Source organism: Coregonus clupeaformis, chromosome 18 (genome assembly GCF_020615455.1).
Source record: "Coregonus clupeaformis isolate EN_2021a chromosome 18, ASM2061545v1, whole genome shotgun sequence".
In the NCBI taxonomy this organism is placed as follows: Eukaryota; Metazoa; Chordata; class Actinopteri; order Salmoniformes; family Salmonidae; genus Coregonus; species Coregonus clupeaformis.
The window spans coordinates 11,613,124-11,631,243 of NC_059209.1; positions in this window are offsets into that span (position 1 = coordinate 11,613,124).

An 18,120-nucleotide genomic window follows, 5' to 3' on the forward strand; every position below is an offset into this window, starting at 1 on the left:
TTGGAATAATTTTATATTGTAATGTACATGGACACATTCACACACGAACACAGAGAAAGGTGTAAGATTGAAACTTTTCATGGAAAGATAGAATGGGATTTATTCAGGTCAGGGGGGTTTTGGGACAGAGGTACATCAGTATTGGGCACATTGGGTACTAATGCACATGAACTGCTTTGTTCAGTTTGCAGTTAGTTTAGGCATTAAAGTTCAGGACGCACAAAAACGAATTCCTCTGAGATGTGTGGTTGTTAACTGATTTCTTTGAGACGAAAGACCATTCAAGAAAAAGCGCTGGCAAGTTAGAAATTAGGTTAACACTTTACTTGACACCTAGCATCATAACACGTTATGACACGGTCATAACCATGTCATAATAGCTGACATAACTTGTCATAACCTGTCATAATATGGTCATAACACTGTCAAGACACATATATTTAGACTTGTTGGGGCATTCAGCATATTATGGTGTATGTGACAATATTTTTATTTTTTATTATTACAAATGTAAAAAAATAAACATTACAAGAGGTTATGCAAAGCTTGAGAGTTAATTGTCATATTTAAAATATGCTATGTGCTGTGAATATAATTTCAGTGGTTTGACGATGAATAGATTGTAGTGTGTATGATTGTGTAGTGTAGGCGACTGGTGTTAAGAAAATACAAATATATATTTGAGGAAAGCATTAAGTAATTTCAATGGCTTTAGGTGTACCAGTAACATTTATGCCCTTAGAAGGTTTGAGCACTGATGCAATTCTGTGCTATAATGTGAGTCTGCAATTTTTACAGAAAAGGTAACACATGTATAAAGATAACATAGAAAGGTAATATTTCAAAGTAGTTTCAATGTAGTTTCTTTATGAACACAGTTTACTGCATGTCTATACCCTTCCTTCGTTAAGCTAGAGGTGCATTGCTTTAATTTGTTATATTAATAATGGCATCAACTATCCAAAGGGAAATGTACATGTCTTATTCTACTGTGCTCGCACATCTGTGAGCTGAGTCTACCTACAGTTGACCTACAGTAATTCCTGTTCAACCACAAAGAAACATATACTGTCAAGTACTACATTAGGCCTAAGAAATGTGGGTTTGACTGATTTGAGCCCCAAGTATTGACGTCAATGAGTAATGAGACGTACAATAGGTAGTGGAGGGTAGTTGAATTGTTTCTTGCTAGTTCACACTACATTTTGTCAATTAAGTATGTGTTCTGCATAATTGACAAAAATGTGTAATAACTTTTTTTATTATCTTTTGCCAAACCCCCTGCCAAATATTTCCTAAGAATATCTATGTTTTCTTGAGATCACCATCCAGGCATTGCCGCTGTTGTTAGCAAATTAATAATGAAAATAATTTATTAAACTTTTACAGACAGAATCTTAAAGTGCTTGTTAAGCAAAATAAACAGCAATAAGTAATTTAAAACAACAGTAGCTAGATCAGCTAGATCAAGTCTGTTTGAGTGCTTCTTAAAGCCTCCAGAAGGGCAGCCGTGGTCATGAGAGGATCTGGAAGCTCGTAGCTAGATGGTCAGCGGAGGTGGTGGTCGGAGGTGGTGGTCAGGTCAGCATGTCCGAGGGCAGGCAGGTAGGCAGGCCGCTTGAAGTCATCAGGGCGTCTCCACCGTCTGCAGATTTTCTGTATTGGACTCTGTGATGAAGTTTGAGCTCCCCACAGAGTACAGCTCACTACTTACTTCAGAAGTATCCTCCTGAGCAATGAAACAGCTGGCCCACTGCCAACTCTGCATGCATCACCTCATCTTGGATCACCGTTTGTGAAAAAAACCCAAAGTCAGTAGGTGTAATCAGGGTTGTAGTGCTGCCGGAGCGTGGGGGAGCGGTGCTCCCTCACATTTTTCAATTTGAGAATACACGGAGCTGGTAAAACTATTTCTGGAAAATTTATTCGGATAAATTCTAAATAAATAATATTTAATTACCACTCAATTTCCATGAAATATGACAGAATGACCAACCGAATAAATAGCCTATGTATTGCAGCCTAGAGGTAGGTACAGTGGGGAAAAAAAGTATTTAGTCAGCCACCAATTGTGCAAGTTCTCCCACTTAAAAAGATGAGAGAGGCCTGTAATTTTCATCATAGGTACACGTCAACTATGTCAGACAAATTGAGAAAAAAAATTCCAGAAAATCCCATTGTAGGATTTTTTATGAATTTATTTGCAAATTATGGTGGAAAATAAGTATTTGGTCACCTACAAACAAGCAAGATTTCTGGCTCTCACAGACCTGTAACTTCTTCTTTAAGAGGCTCCTCTGTCCTCCAGTCGTTACCTGTATTAATGGCACCTGTTTGAACTTGTTATCAGTATAAAAGACACCTGTCCACAACCTAAAACAGTCACACTCCAAACTCCACAATGGCCAAGACCAAAGAGCTGTCAAAGGACACCAAAAACAAAATTGTAGACCTGCACCAGGCTGGGAAGACTGAATCTGCAATAGGTAAGCAGCTTGGTTTGAAGAAATCAACTGTGGGAGCAATTATTAGGAAATGGAAGACATACAAGACCACTGATAATCTCCCTCGATCTGGGGCTCCACGCAAGATCTCACCCCGTGGGGTCAAAATGATCACAAGAACGGTGAGCAAAAATCCCAGAACCACACGGGGGACCTAGTGAATGACCTGCAGAGAGCTGGGACCAAAGTAACAAAGCCTACCATCAGTAACACACTACGCCCGCCAGGGACTCAAATCCTGCAGTGCGAGACGTGTCCCCCTGCTTAAGCCAGTACATGTCCAGGCCCGTCTGAAGTGCATTTGGATGATCCAGAAGAGGATTGGGAGAATGTCATACGGTCAGATGAAACCAAAATATAACTTTTTGGTAAAAACTCAACTCGTCATGTTTGGAGGACAAAGAATGCTGAGTTGCATCCAAAGAACACCATACCTACTGTGAAGCATGGGGTTGGAAACATCATGCTTTGGGGCTGTTTTTCTGCAAAGGGACCAGGACGACTGATCCGTGTAAAGGAAAGAATGAATGGGGCCATGTATCGTGAGATTTTGAGTGAAACCCTCCTTCCATCAGCAAGGGCATTGAAGATGAAACGTGGCTGGGTCTTTCAGCATGACAATGATCCCAAACACACCGCCCGGGCAACGAAGGAGTGGCTTCGTAAGAAGCATTTCAAGGTCCTGGAGTGGCCTAGCCAGTCTCCAGATCTCAACCCCATAGAAAATCTTTGGAGGGAGTTGAAAGTCTGTGTTGCCCAGCGACAGCCCCAAAACATCACTGCTCTAGAGGAGATCTGCATGGAGGAATGGGCCAAAATACCAGCAACAGTGTGTGAAAACCTTGTGAAGACTTACAGAAAACGTTTGACCTGTGTCATTGACAACAAAGGGTATATAACAAAGTATTGAGAAACTTTTGTTATTGACCAAATACTTATTTTCCACCATCATATGCCAATACATTCATAAAAAATCCTACAATGTGATTTTCTTGTTTTTTTTTTCTCATTTTGTCTGTCATAGTTGACGTGTACCTATGATGAAAATTACAGGCCTCTCTCATCTTTTTAAGTGTGAGAACTTGCACAATTGGTGGCTGACTAAATACTTTTTTTCCCCACTGTACATTGTGGTTTCTTCCCTGTCTTCTCTCTATGTGTGTGCACTGCGGAGGCCCGTCAGAGGCTTGACCACTTTGGCCAATCATAACGTTGAAAAATAATCACCAGCAGTTCCTATCCAGCCATATAAACAACATAAGAAGCCACCTGTTCACAACCACACGTTTTAAAGGACGTCCACACACCTGATACATCAGACAAACATCCTGGAGAGAGACAGCTGACCAGAGCCTCTCGCTCTGGGATTCGGGGAAGAAGACATTTGCATCCTGTCCCAACGCTTCTCCCTCCCCTGCGCCTCCACCATCAACTGCTTTAGGGACTTTGTTCACAGTAGGGAAGAACATGTGTCACGCGAGCTGAGACCACTGCTTAGCTGTACATATCTCTGCAGCTCGGCGGAGTGGTTTAGCCACATTAACCTTATCATCACACCAAATTCACTGTGTGTCTGCCTTGATGTTCATAAAACTCCACGGACCCCCTCAAACGCCATGCTCTACCAACTGAGCTACATCCCTGCCGGCCATTCCCTAACCTACACTGGACAACGCTGGGCCAATGGTGCACGCCCCATGGGTCTCCCGGTCGCGGCCGGCTATGACAGAGCCTGGATAACATAGCATAGTAGGTCTATAACCTTACTATTACACCAAAAACACCTTGTCATTTCTAATGAGATTTTAGGATGGTTAGCTGAAGCTCAATAGTCCCCCAAAAATTATAATGTGCAAAAACACAACAGAGCGGGCAGAATATATGGTTTGATTGAAACAAAATACAAGGAATGCTAATAGTTTGTTAACACCATCTGCTCTAATTCGCTTACCAAACAGCAATTCCAGAAGATCTAAATGCATATTCCCATGAAACTGATTGAAAGAGATCAATCAAATGATTTCCATGCAGATACAGTTTGGACATTTCACTGGTAAAATGTAAATAATTATCATTCAAGATTGACAGTGATGATGGGCTTTTTTTTTTGACAATATTTGTGGGTATAGGCAGACGTTGAAATTGGAGGATGTATTTTATGCATATTCTCTAATGATGTAGAATTATATTATATATAATTATATATTAAATTGACTACATCTCTAAATCTCTTTTTTTAAAAATAGCACTATACCACTGTGTGTAATTCAAATGGAAACACACACGGCTAGCTAGCATTAGCTAGCTTGTTGACAATGCTGATTTTAATCTATTTACAGGACAGGAATCCAATTCATGACATAAAGACTTGATCTGAACTCATTTAGCTATTGAAAAATAAAAAGTTTGTAAAAAATATTTATATAAAAAAACTAATCTGAAAAAAAGAAGAACATTTCATTAAACATGTACAAAATGTACATGAGCTCTCTGCCTAGGCTGCCACTATAGAACAATAAGCAGCTACATAGATGCGGCTAAGACGTCAATGGAACGCAGACTGTGGGGGATAGAAGAAGGACATCAGATTGGTGCACATTCAACAAATCTGATCTAACAAAGCGGATATTAGCCAAATCCGTCATGATTAATGTATTGTAACAGGCCCACAATGTGGTTACTAATGTCAGATTGATATGTTTGGCTGTTTTCACTGAATAACATTTAGAAGTTGTTCTTTATCAGGTTTAGAAGAAATGACTGCTAAATGCTAACTCCCGTTCATATAAACTGGTATCATAGCTAGCATACAGAAATCGGTGTTGGTAGTCAGTCATTTTCACTGCAATGCAGTTGATTGGTTGCAATGACATGAACATGTACAAAGCCTTCAGAAAGTATTCATACCCCTTGACATCCTCCACATTTTGTTGTGTTACAGCCTGAATTCAAAACTGATTAAATAAATAAAAATTCACCCATCTACACACAATACATCATAATGACAAAGTGAAAACACATTTTGCACATTTATTGAAAATGAAATACAGAAATATCTAATTTACATACAGTACCATTCAAAAGTTTTGGACACACCTACTCATTCATTCCAGGGTTTTAATTTATTTTTACTATTATCTATATTGTAGAATAATAGTGAAGACATCAAAACTATGAAATACCACATATGGAATCATGTAGTAACCAAAAAAGTGTGCAAAGCTGCCTTGATGACAGCTTTGCACACTCTTGGCATTCTCTCAACCAGTTTCACCTGGAATGCTTTTCCAACAGTCTAGAAGGAGTTCCCACATATGCTTAGCACTTGTTGGCTGCTTTTCCTTCACTCTGCCGTCCGACTCGTCCCAAACCATCTCTATTGGGTTGGGGTCGGGGGATTGTGGAGGCCAGGTCATCTGATGCAGCACTCCATTACTCTCCTTCTTGGTAAAATAGCCCTTACACAGCCTGGAGGTGTGTTGGGTCTTTGTCCAGTTGAAAAACAAATGATAGTCCAACTTAGGCCAAACCAGATGGGATGGCGTATCGCTGCAGAATGCTGTGGTAGCCATGCTGGTTAAGTGTGTATTGAATTCCAAATAAATCACAGACAGTGTCACCAGCAAAGCACCCCAACACCATAACACCTCCTTCTCCATGATTTATGGTGGGAACTACACATGTGGAGATCATCCATTCACCCACTCACAAAGACACGGCGGTTGGAACCAAAAATCTCAAATTTGGACCCCAGACCAAAGGACAAATGTACACTGGTCTAATGTCCATTGCTCGTGTTTCTTGGCCCAAGCAGGTCTCTTCTTCTTATTGGTGTCCTTTGGTAGTGGTTTCTTTGCAGCAATTCGACCATGAAGGCCTGATTCACACAGTCCCCTCTGAACAGCTGATGTTGAGATGTGTCTGTTACTTCAACTCCGTGAAGCATTTATTTGGGCTGCAATTTCTGAGGCTGGTAACTCTAATGAACTCATCCTCTGCAGCAGAAGTAACTCTGGGTCTTCCATTACTGTGGCGGTCCTCATGAGAGCCAGGTTTTTGTGACTGCACTTTAAGAAACTTTCAAAGTTCTTGACATTTTCCATATTGACTGACCTTCATGTCTTAAAGTAATGATGGACTGTCATTTCTCTTTGCTTATTTGAGCTGTTATTGCCATAATATGGACTTGGTCTTTTACCAAATACCTTGTCACAACACAACTGATTGGCTCAAACGCATTAAGAAGGAAAGAAATTGCACAAATTAACTTTTAACAAGGTACACCTGTTAATTGAAATGCATTCCCAGTGACTTCCTCATGAAGCTGGTTGAGAGAATGCCAAGAGTGTGCAAAGCTGTCATCAAGGCAAAGGGTGGCAACTTTGAAGAATCTAAAATCTAAAATATATTTTGATTTGTTGAACACTTTTTTGGTTACTACATGATTCCATATGTGTTATTTCATAATTATGATGTCTTCACTATTATTCTACAATGTAGAAAATAGTAAAAAATAATGAAAAACCCTGGAATGAGTAGGTGTGTCCAAACGTTTGACTGGTACTGTACATGTTGGTTATTTTGCTCTAGGATGCCCACAGGCCTCACAAGACTTGTCTGAAGGACCCCCGGTACTAGCTGAAAAAATGAATGGAAGTTCAGTATATATGGAGACTGTTTAGTGCCAAAAAGAAGGGGTTAAAAATAAATAAATAAATAAATAAACCTTTCCTGATCTTTCTTATATCTCTCAGATATAGGACAGACACTTCTGAACAAACTTCAAAATTCATTTTTTGGGGGGGACTATCTGTTGTTCCATGTAGTGAATATGTTATTCATTGTGTTTGTATGGGCTAATAGCAGTAAGGCCCAAAATATATTTTTTATCACATTTGTTTTAATTTTTCATACTTCATGGGGTCTTAAAATTCCAAATCAAATAGCTAAATGATACTTGGTATGACCTTCTTAAAACAATTCCATATAGGTTAGTAGAACCGCCCTCCCCCGGCTTAGACAGGGCTTAGACTCTTAAATAGCAGTGAATATAATTTAAAAGTCCTGCTGTTTCAGGTTTTGTCAACATGTGCCCTTGCTCTTAAAGGTTGAGTAAGTAAGAATTTTGGCCACACATTTCTAATTTACACTGAGAGTACAAAACATTAGGAACACCTTCCTAATATTGAGATGCACCCTCTTTTGCCTCAATTCGTTGGGGCATGGACTCTACAAGGTGTCAAGCCATCCACAGGGATGCTGGCCCATGTCGACTCCAATGCTTCCCACAGTCGTGTCAAGTTGGCTGGATGTCCTTTGGGTGGTGGACCATTCTTGATACACACGCTGTTGAGCGTGAAAAACCCACCTGCTCCCTCTGTGGCTAAAGCCAGTGTGAAAGAGTGCTAACAAACGTTTTTGCTATGAAACTAAATAAATACTGCACTCAGACCCACAAAACGTATTTGCTAGATTCAAAGCAAGAAAAGTGAACTCCAAAACGTGATGTCGTTTTATTGGAATTTCCAGCTGTTGTTGGTAAGTAATGAATCTGCTAGCTTATGACATTTTTAACTGTACTGTCGGAAAATGTTGTCACCGTCGTTATGCAACTCTTGAGCGTGGGTCAAGATTTCTGTCTAAGGGTGGATAGGCATGCCTGTCTGTGTTCAAACACAACCCCTGTTTATAAGGATGAGGTCATGGACTAGCTTAGTTGAGAGAGCTGCATGGGACACGTGAGGTGGGTTAGAGAGTCCTATAAATTCTTGGCATCTTACATCTCGTAGGTTTTGGAGTTCGTAAGTTAAGTAATCCGTTTGCGTTGCTAAGAGATTCTAGTGTTATCAAATAGTTCCTAGTCAACATAAAGCGTGCCGCTGTGCTCTTAAATGAAAAACATCAATGCCTTGCAGGGTTTGGTTAAAAGACAGACTATTTAGTACTTTGGTGAATCAACATATTATTGCATAATCATTTATTTGAAAGCCTATGATACACTCAATCATTTATTCATTGGTGTTCTCATGGAATTATGTAACATAAATGAGTTCAGAGTCACATTTTCAGATAACAGGGTTTTGAGGGCTTTTTTAACATACTCCACTGTCTTATTCATTATTAGTGTTACAATGTGTTAATCACAATACCCAATGATCCTTTAAGAACCTGCTTTTTGTAAAATATTGTAATATGTGCCATTTTGCAGACACTTTTATCCAAATCAATATTGTGTGATGTGTGGCTTAAAAATAAAAAAAATTGCCTCTGTGTGACAACATAAAGTTGTTTGTTTCCAACGTTTGGACTGTTGTCCACAATAAAAAATATCTAAAACATTTGAGTAATGTCATATTGAGTATCAACATTATTTACTATTACTGTGATCACAGATGCAATATAAAATTAAATAGATTACGAATATTATTAAGAACATTAGTCTTTTACGCATTCAGTTGGCATTGGCCTGCTAAAAACTAATACACTGCTCAAAAAAATAAAGGGAACACTAAAATAACACATCCTAGATCTGAATAAATGAAATAATCTTATTAAATACTTTTTTCTTTACATAGTTGAATGTGCTGACAACAAAATCACACAAAAATTATCAATGGAAATCAAAGGTCTGGATTTGGAGTCACCCTCAAAATTAAAGTGGAAAACCACACTACAGGCTGATCCAACTTTGATGTAATGTCCTTAAAACAAGTCAAAATGAGGCTCAGTAGTGTGTGTGGCCTCCACGTGCCTGTATGACCTCCCTACAACGCCTGGGCATGCTCCTGATGAGGTGGCGGATGGTCTCCTGAGGGATCTCCTCCCAGACCTGGACTAAAGCATCTGCCAACTCCAGGACAGTCTGTGGTGCAACGTGTCGTTAGTGGATGGAGCGAGACATGATGTCCCAGATGTGCTCAATTGGATTCAGGTCTGGGGAACGGGCGGGCCAGTCCATAGCATCAATGCCTTCCTTTTGCAGGAACTGCTGACACACTCCAACCACATGAGGTCTAGCATTGTCTTGCATTAGGAGGAACCCAGGGCCAACCGCACCAGCATATCGTCTCACAAGGGGTCTGAGGATCTCATCTCGGTACCTAATGGCAGTCAGGCTACCTCTGGTGAGCACATGGAGGTCTGTGCGGCCCCCCAAAGAAATGCCACCCCACACCATGACTGACCCACCGCCAAACCGGTCATGCTGGAGGATGTTGCAGGCAGCAGAACGTTCTCCACGGCGTCTCCAGACTCTGTCACGTCTGTCACATGTGCTCAGTGTGAACCTGCTTTCATCTGTGAAGAGCACAGGGTGCCAGTGGCAAATTTGCCAATCTTGGTGTTCTCTGGCAAATGCCAAACGTCCTGCACGGTGTTGGGCTGTAAGCACAACCCCCACCTGTGGATGTCGGGCCCTCATACCACCCTCATGGAGTCTGTTTCTGACCGTTTGAGCAGACACATGCACATTTGTGGCCTGCTGGAGGTCATTTTGCAGGGCTCTGGCAGTACTCCTCCTGCTCCTCCTTGCACAAAGGCGGAGGTAGCAGTCCTGCTGCTGGGTTGTTGCCCTCCTACGGCCTCCTCCACGTTTCCTGATGTACTGGCCTGTCTCCTGGTAGCTCCTCCATGCTCTGGACACTACGCTGACAGACACAGCAAACCTTCTTGCCACAGCTCGCATTGATGTGCCATCCTGGATGAGCTGCACTACCTGAGCCACTTGTGTGGGTTGTAGACTCCGTCTCATGCTACCACTAGAGTGAAAGCACCGCCAGCATTCAAAAGTGACCAAAACATCAGCCAGGACGCATAGGAACTGAGAAGTGGTCTGTGGTCACCACCTGCAAAACCAGTCCTTTATTGGGGGTGTCTTGCTAATTGCCTATAATTTCCACCTGTTGTCTATTCCATTTGCACAACAGCATGTGAAATGTATTGTCAATCAGTGTTGCTTCCTAAGTGGACAGTTTGATTTCACAGAAGTGTGATTGACTTGGAGTTACATTGTGTTGTTTAAGTGTTCCCTTTATTTTTTTGAGCAGTGTATGTACAACTTGTATTTTGCCTTATATAATATTGTTTGTGTTATGTTTTCCTCCCCCTATAGAATCTTCCGACGCAGGCGGAAGGCCCGCAGGTCTCTAGCTAGTCTGTTAAGTGACATGACTGAGATTTGCCAGTCATGCCTGGACGAAAAAGTGTTTTGGGGGATGCATCACCCGCCCCTCGCAGAATCCTCCTGGGTGGAGCATAGCACCACCAATTTGGACAACAGCTACAGTTTCACTTATGGTGAGGCCCGCTATGCTATGTCGGTGTGGGGGGCACTTGGACAGGCCAACTGTTGTGACACTTTAGCAATGCTGATGTTATTATAACATTGTTGTACTTTTTTCATGTAATTTTGGTCATGTTTATGTTGGACTGGTAAAGGGTAGTGTTATTGTCCCCTTGTATCAAGTGGCTGCTGTCCTACATTACCAGTCAAAAGTTTAGACACACCTACTCATTCAAGGGTTTTTCTTAATAAAAAAAAAAAAAAAGTACATTGTAGAATAATAGTGAAGACATCAAAACTATGAACTAACACATATGGAATCACGTAGTAACCAAAAAAGTGTTAAACAAATCAAAATATATTATATATTTGAGATTCTTCAAATAGCCACCCTTTGCCTTGATGACAGCTTTGCACACTCTTGGCATTCTCTCAACCAGCTTCATGAGGTAGTCACCTGGAATGCATTTTAATTAACAGGCGTGCCTTCTTAAAAGTTAATTTGTGGAATTTATTTCCATCTTAATGCGTTTGAGCCAATCAGTTGTGTTATGACAAGGTAAGGGGGGTATACATTTTACATTTACATTTTAGTCATTTAGCAGACGCTCTTATCCAGAGCGACTTACAGGAGCAGGTAGGGTTAAGTGCCTTGCTCAAGGGCACATCGACAGATTTTTCACCTAGTCGGCTCGGGGATTAGAACCAGCGACCTTTCGGTTACTAGCACAACGCTCTTAACCACTAAGCTACCTGCCGCCCCCATACAGAAGATAGCCCTATTTGGTAAAAGACCAAGTTCATATTATGGCAAGAACAGCTCAAATAAGCAAAGAGAAACGGCAGTCCATCATTACTTTAAGACATGAAGGTCAGTCAATACTGACCACTTCAAGAACTTTGAACGTTTCTTCAAGGGTAGTCACAAAAACCATTGAGCGCTATGATGAAACTGGCTCTCATGAGGACAGCCACAGGAATGGAAGACCCGGAGTTACCTCTGCTGCAGAGGATAAATTCAGTAGAGTTACCAGCCTCAGAAATATAAATAAATGCTTCAGAGTTCAAGTGTTGTAGAAAATTGTCTTTGTCCTCAGTCAAACACAAAGTACTTTCAGAGTTTTTGTAGAATTAAGATAGACTTTATTACATATAATATAGTCGAGGTGGTCTGAAATCAAAGGGTTGCTATGTTATTATAACACATTTTTCTAACAACATGCTCATGTTTAACAATTAATTAATATTGAAGGGGGAATGACTTTGGAGAAATGGCACAGTGACCTAAGATAATAGTCGTGTCTAGAGCATACACTGAATGTCTTTGATAGACGATATTTGTAAAATATGTCAGTAGATCTGCTCAGCTGGAAGAAAGCAAGAGGAAGAACAATATCAGGCGATTCAGCAGCTGCCTTAGTGGAGTTGCTGTCTGTCTTTGTTGTTGGGGGGAGGAAGTAGCTGGAGGTAAGCAGGAGGTAAGCTTCTCATATGGTGTTGAGTAAAGCTTAACCATGTTTTAGATCGTAGGTAGGTAGTTAGCTGTAGTTAGGTATTGTATTTATTATAGGTTAGTATTGTTGTTATTGTAGGTTTCCGTAGGTAATTGTAGGTTAGTATCGAAGCACGAGGCTAGCTAGCTAGCGGGTTGCTACTGGTATCGATTAGCAACGCTGGAGAGCTGTTTCCAAATGTTAATGTAGTCCTAGCCAACGTAGGTAGGTAGTTAGCTGTAGTTAGGTATTGTATTTATTATAGGTTAGTATTGTTGTTATTGTAGGTTTCCGTAGGTAATTGTAGGTTAGTATCAAAGCACGAGGCTAGCTAGCTAGCGGGTAGCTACTGGTATCGATTAGCAACGCTGGAGAGCTGTTTCCAAATGTTAATGTAGTCCTAGCCAACGTTTAATTTTTGCTGCGTTATGCGTTATGAAAGGAACTAGACACGGACTTGAATTATCTGTTTAGTGTGCTAACACACTCTTGGCAGTTTGTCGTAACCAAGTATTGATGCTAAATTGTGTGTTAATGGATGCTAGCTTGCAGGTTAGCTACGGCGTCATAGCTAAGCATCGTGGGTTGTTGTGGGTAGTTACTGTGTCCTGGCAGTGCCGGCTGTAGCACGAGCGAGCTACCTAGCCGTTTTTTCGAACTGAGTTAGAGTCAACACAATAGCCATTGTGTGCCGGGTGTAGCACGAAGCTAGCCAGCTAGCCGTTCTTCAAACAAAGTCAACACAGTGGCCATTGCTAGCTGGATTAGCTACTACCAGCTTAACTGTACGGTAGTAGCTAAATACAATATACTTGTCCTAGCTAGCCAATGTCTAATCATTGCTGTGTCATGAAAGGAACTTGACACAGACACGAATGATCTGTTTAGTGTGTTATCACACTATTGGTGGTTTGTTGTGACCAAGTGTTGGTGCTATACGGTGTGTTATTGTTATTGGATGCTAGCTTGCTAGTTAGCTATGGTGTCATAGTTGAATAAAGTGGGTTGAGTCTATTCCTTTAAACATTGAACCGCTGTGGTTCACAACAATTCTGATTTCTAAAGGTGGAAGTTGGGAGAGTTTTTGTTCGGGTGGTTCAGTGAAACAATTTTAGTTTCTGAGGTAGAAGTTTTGGTGAGGGAGGTCCTGCTCTCTCCGCTCCCAGATGCTCAGCTCATTTCATTCCGATCTCCTCTGCATTTTTGTAGCCATTTGCTACAGCCTGTCAACTATGCCTCTGCCTATCCCTGTTCTCTCCTCTCTGCACAGGCTACACAAACGCACCACACCGCGTGGCTGCTGCCTCTCTAACCTGGTGGTCCCTGCACGCACCACCCACGTGGAGTTCCAGGTCGCAGGCAGCCTCTGGAACTGCCGTTCTGCTGCCAACAAAGCTGACTTCATCCCAGCCTATGCCAACCTCCAGTCCCTCGACTTCCTGGCGCTGACGGAAACATGGATCACCACTGAAAACACTGCTACTCCTACTGCTCTCTCCTCGTCTGACCATGTGTTCTCACATACCCCGAGAGCATCTGGTCAGAGGGGTGGTGGTACAGGAATCCTCATCTCTCCCAAGTGGACATTCTCAATTTTTCCCCTAACCCATCTGTCTATCTCCTCATTTGAATTCCATGCTGTCACAGTCACTAGCCCATTTAAGCTTAATATCCTTGTCATCTATCGCCCTCCAGGTTCCCTTGGAGAGTTCATCAATGAGCTTGACGCCTTGATAAGTTCCTTCCCTGAGGATGGCTCACCCCTCACAGTTTTGGGGGATTTCAACCTCCCTATGTCCACATTTGACTCATTTCTCTCTGCCTCCTTCTTTCCACTCCTCTCCTCTTTTGACCTCACCCTCTCACCGTCCCCCTACTCACAAGGCAGGCAATACGCTTGACCTCATCTTCACTAGATGCTGCTCCTCTACTAATCTCACTGCAACTCCCCTCCAAGTCTCTGACCACTACTTTGTTTCCTTTTCTCTCTCGCTCTCCTCCCACACTACTCACTCTGCCCCTACACAGATGGTAATGCGCCGCCGCAACCTTCGCTCTCTCTCTCCCACTACTCTCTCCTCTTCCATCCTATCATCTCTTCCCTCTGCTCAATCCTTCTCCCTCCAATCTCCTGATTCTGCCTCCTCAACCCTCCTCTCCTCCCTTTCTGCATCCTTTGACTCTCTGTGTCCCCTATCCTCCCGGCCGGCTCGGCCCTCCCCTCCAGCTCCGTGGCTTGATGACTCATTGCGAGCTCACAGAACAGAGCTCCGGGCAGCGGAGCGGAAATGGAAGAAAACTAAACTCCCTGCCGACCTGGCTTCTTTTCACTCCCTCCTCTCTACATTTTCTTCATCTGTTTCTGCTGCTAAGGCCACCTTCTACCACTCTAAATTCCAAGCATCTGCCTCTAACCCTAGGAAGCTCTTTGCCACATTTTCCTCCCTCCTGAATCCTCCTCCCCCCTCCTCCTCTCTCTCGTGGATGACTTCGTCAACCACTTTGAAAAGAAGGTTGACGACATCCGATCCTCGTTTGTTAAGTCTAATGACACTGTTGGTCCTGCTCACACTGCCCTACCCTATGCTCTGACTTCTTTCTCCCCTCTCTCTCCAGATAAAATCCTGCGACTTGTGACTGCAGGCCGCCCAACAACCTGCCCGCTTGACCCCATCCCCTCCTCTCTTCTCCAGACCATCTCCGGTGACCTTCTCCCCTACCTCACCTCGCTGATCAACTCATCCTTGACCGCTGGTCATGTCCCTTCCGTCTTCAAGAGAGCGAGAGTTGCTCCCCTTCTCAAAAAAACCAACACTCGACCCCACTGATGTCAACAACTACAGACCAGTATCCCTTCTTTCTTTTCTTTCCAAAACTATTGAGCGTGCCGTCTTTAGCCAACTCTCTTGCTATCTCTCTCAGAATGACCTTCTTGATCCAAACCAATCAGGTTTCAGGACTGGTCATTCAACTGAGACTGCTCTTCTCTGTGTCACGGAGACTCTCCGCACTGCTAAAGCTAACTCTCTCTCCTCTGCTCTTGTCCTTCTAGACCTGTCTGCTGCCTTTGATACTGTGAACCATCAGATCCTCCTCTCCACCCTCTCCGAGCTGGGCATCTCCGGCGCGGCTCACTCCTGGATTGCGTCCTACCTGACCGGTCGCTCCTACCAAGTGGCGTGGCGAGAAGCTGTCTCCGCACCACGCGCTCTCACCACTGGTGTCCCCCAGGGCTCAGTTCTAGGCCCTCTCCTTTTCTCCCTATACACCAAGTCACTTGGCTCTGTCATATCCTCACATGGCCTTTCATATCATTGCTACGCTGACGATACACAACTAATCTTCTCCTTTCCCCCTTCTGATAACCAGGTGGCGAATCGCATCTCTGCATGTCTGGCAGACATATCAGTATGGATGACGGATCACCACCTCAAGCTGAACCCTGGCAAGACGGAGCTGCTCTTCCTCCCGGGGAAGGACTGCCCGTTCCATGATCTCGCCATCACGGTTGACAACTCCGCTGTGTCCTCCTCCCAGAGTGCGAAGAGCCTAGGCGTGACCCTGGACAACACCCTGTCGTTCTCCGCCAACATCAAGGCGGTGACCCGCTCCTGCAGGTTCATGCTCTACAACATTCGGAGAGTACGACCCTGCCTTACACAAGAAGCGGCACAGGTCCTAATCCAGGCACTTGTCATCTCCCGTCTGGACTACTGCAACTCGCTGTTGGCTGGCCTCCCTGCCTGTGCCATTAAACCCCTACAACTCATCCAGAATGCCGCAGCCCGTCTGGTGTTCAACCTTCCCAAGTTCTCTCACGTCACCCCCCTCCTCCGCACACTCCACTGGCTTCCAGTTGAAGCTCGCATCCGCTACAAGACCATGGTGCTTGCCTATGGAGCAGTGAGGGGAACGGCACCTCTGTACCTTCAGGCTCTGATCAGTCCCTACACCCAAACGAGGGCATTGCGTTCATCCACCTCTGGCCTGCTGGCTCCCTTCCTCTGCGGAAGCATAGCTCCCCCCTCAGCCCAGTCAAAACTGTTCGCTGCTCTGGCACCCCAATGGTGGAACAAGCTCCCTCACGACGCCAGGACAGCGGAGTCACTCACCACCTTCCGGAGACATTTGAAACCCCACCTCTTTAAGGAATACCTGGGATAGGATAAAGTAATCCTTCTAACCCCCCAAATTGTAAAGTGGTTATCCCACTGGCTATAGGGGTGAACGTACCAATTTGTGAGTCGCTCTGGCTAAGAGCGTCTGCTAAATGACGTTAATGTGCCCTTGAGCAAGGCACTTGACCCTAATTGCTCCTGTAAGTCGCTCTGGTTAAGAGCGTCTGCTAAATGACTAAAATGTAAAATGTAAAATGTAAATGTAAATGTCTGCAGAGCATCTAACTTTCCACCTCTCAGCTCTCAGTTTATATAGTTATTTTCCATACATTTTAGCTTAATCCCTTCCTCTTTGGTTCCTCCACCACTGTCTCCAGTTTTCACCTCTTGACTGCTCCGCCCACTTCCTTAATGGCGGTATCTGACTTCCCTCCCTTCTAGTTCCGTGTCTGGAAACAATAGTGGTGGGACCAAGCCCTGTCATGCAAAAATAACAGCCCTGTCATGTAAAAATAACAGAGCCCTTCCTGGCTCTGTTCTGACCCCCTGATTGATTCCCAAACCTATCAATCGATACTTAAACACGGCTTAAAACATGGCAGGTTCATAATCAATTTCTCAAACATATACCAGCCTCCTCCCTCTGTACCACTCAGTCCCAATGCCCCTCATGCTGTGATTAACCATGTTTAGTCTGAACTCTGTTCAACCCTTGCTCCGTTCCAGGAATATGCCTAAGGAGAGAGGCAAAGGACAACAGTCTGGTTTCAGTCACTGATAAGGCAGGACAGCCATGGATTAGGGAGGAGCAAGGAATTTGACCCGAAGACAGGTCAGATGAAAAGCGAATAAACAGTCCTATTTCACACACATATACCAGGCAGGGCAATGACTACACCAGTGAGAGGAACCAATTAAGTTATTGCCTAGCAACAGAGATGTACCCATGTTTAACGCTGGCTCCGTGTTCGTCATGTTGTGATTAACTATGTTTATTTTATAGTCTGAAGAGATTTAACTATGGTCTACTGAAAAATCACAATCACAAGTAACAGACACATCTCAACATCAACTGTTCAGAGGGGACTGTGTGAATCAGGCCTTCATGGTCGAATTGCTGCAAAGAAACCACTACTAAAGGACACCAATTAGAAGAAGAGACCTGCTTGGGCCAAGAAACACGAGTGGGAATTTGTCCTTTGGTCTGGAGTCCAAATTGGAGATTTTTAGTTCAAAGTACCGTGTCTTTGTGAGACGCGTGTGGGTGAACGGATGATCTCCACATGTGTCGTTCCCACTGTAAAGCATGGAGGAGGAGGTGTTATGGTGTGGGGGTGCTTTGCTGGTGACACTGTCTGTGATTTATTTAGAATTCAAGGCACACTTAACCAGCATGGCTACCACAGCATTCTGCAGCAATACGCCATCCCATCTGGTTTGGGCTTAGTGGGACTATCATTTGTTTTTCAACAGGACAATAACCCAACACACCTCCAGGCTGTGTAAGGGCTATTTTACCAAGAAGGACAGTGATGGAGTGCTGCATCAGATGACCTGGCCTCCACAATCCCCCGACATCAACCCAATTGAGATGGTTTGGGATGAGTCGGACGGCAGAGTGAAAGAAAAGCATCCAACAAGTGCTCAGCATATGTGGTAACTCCTTCAAGACTGTTAGAAAAGCATTCCAGGTGAAGCTGGTTGAGAGAATGCCAAGAGTGTGC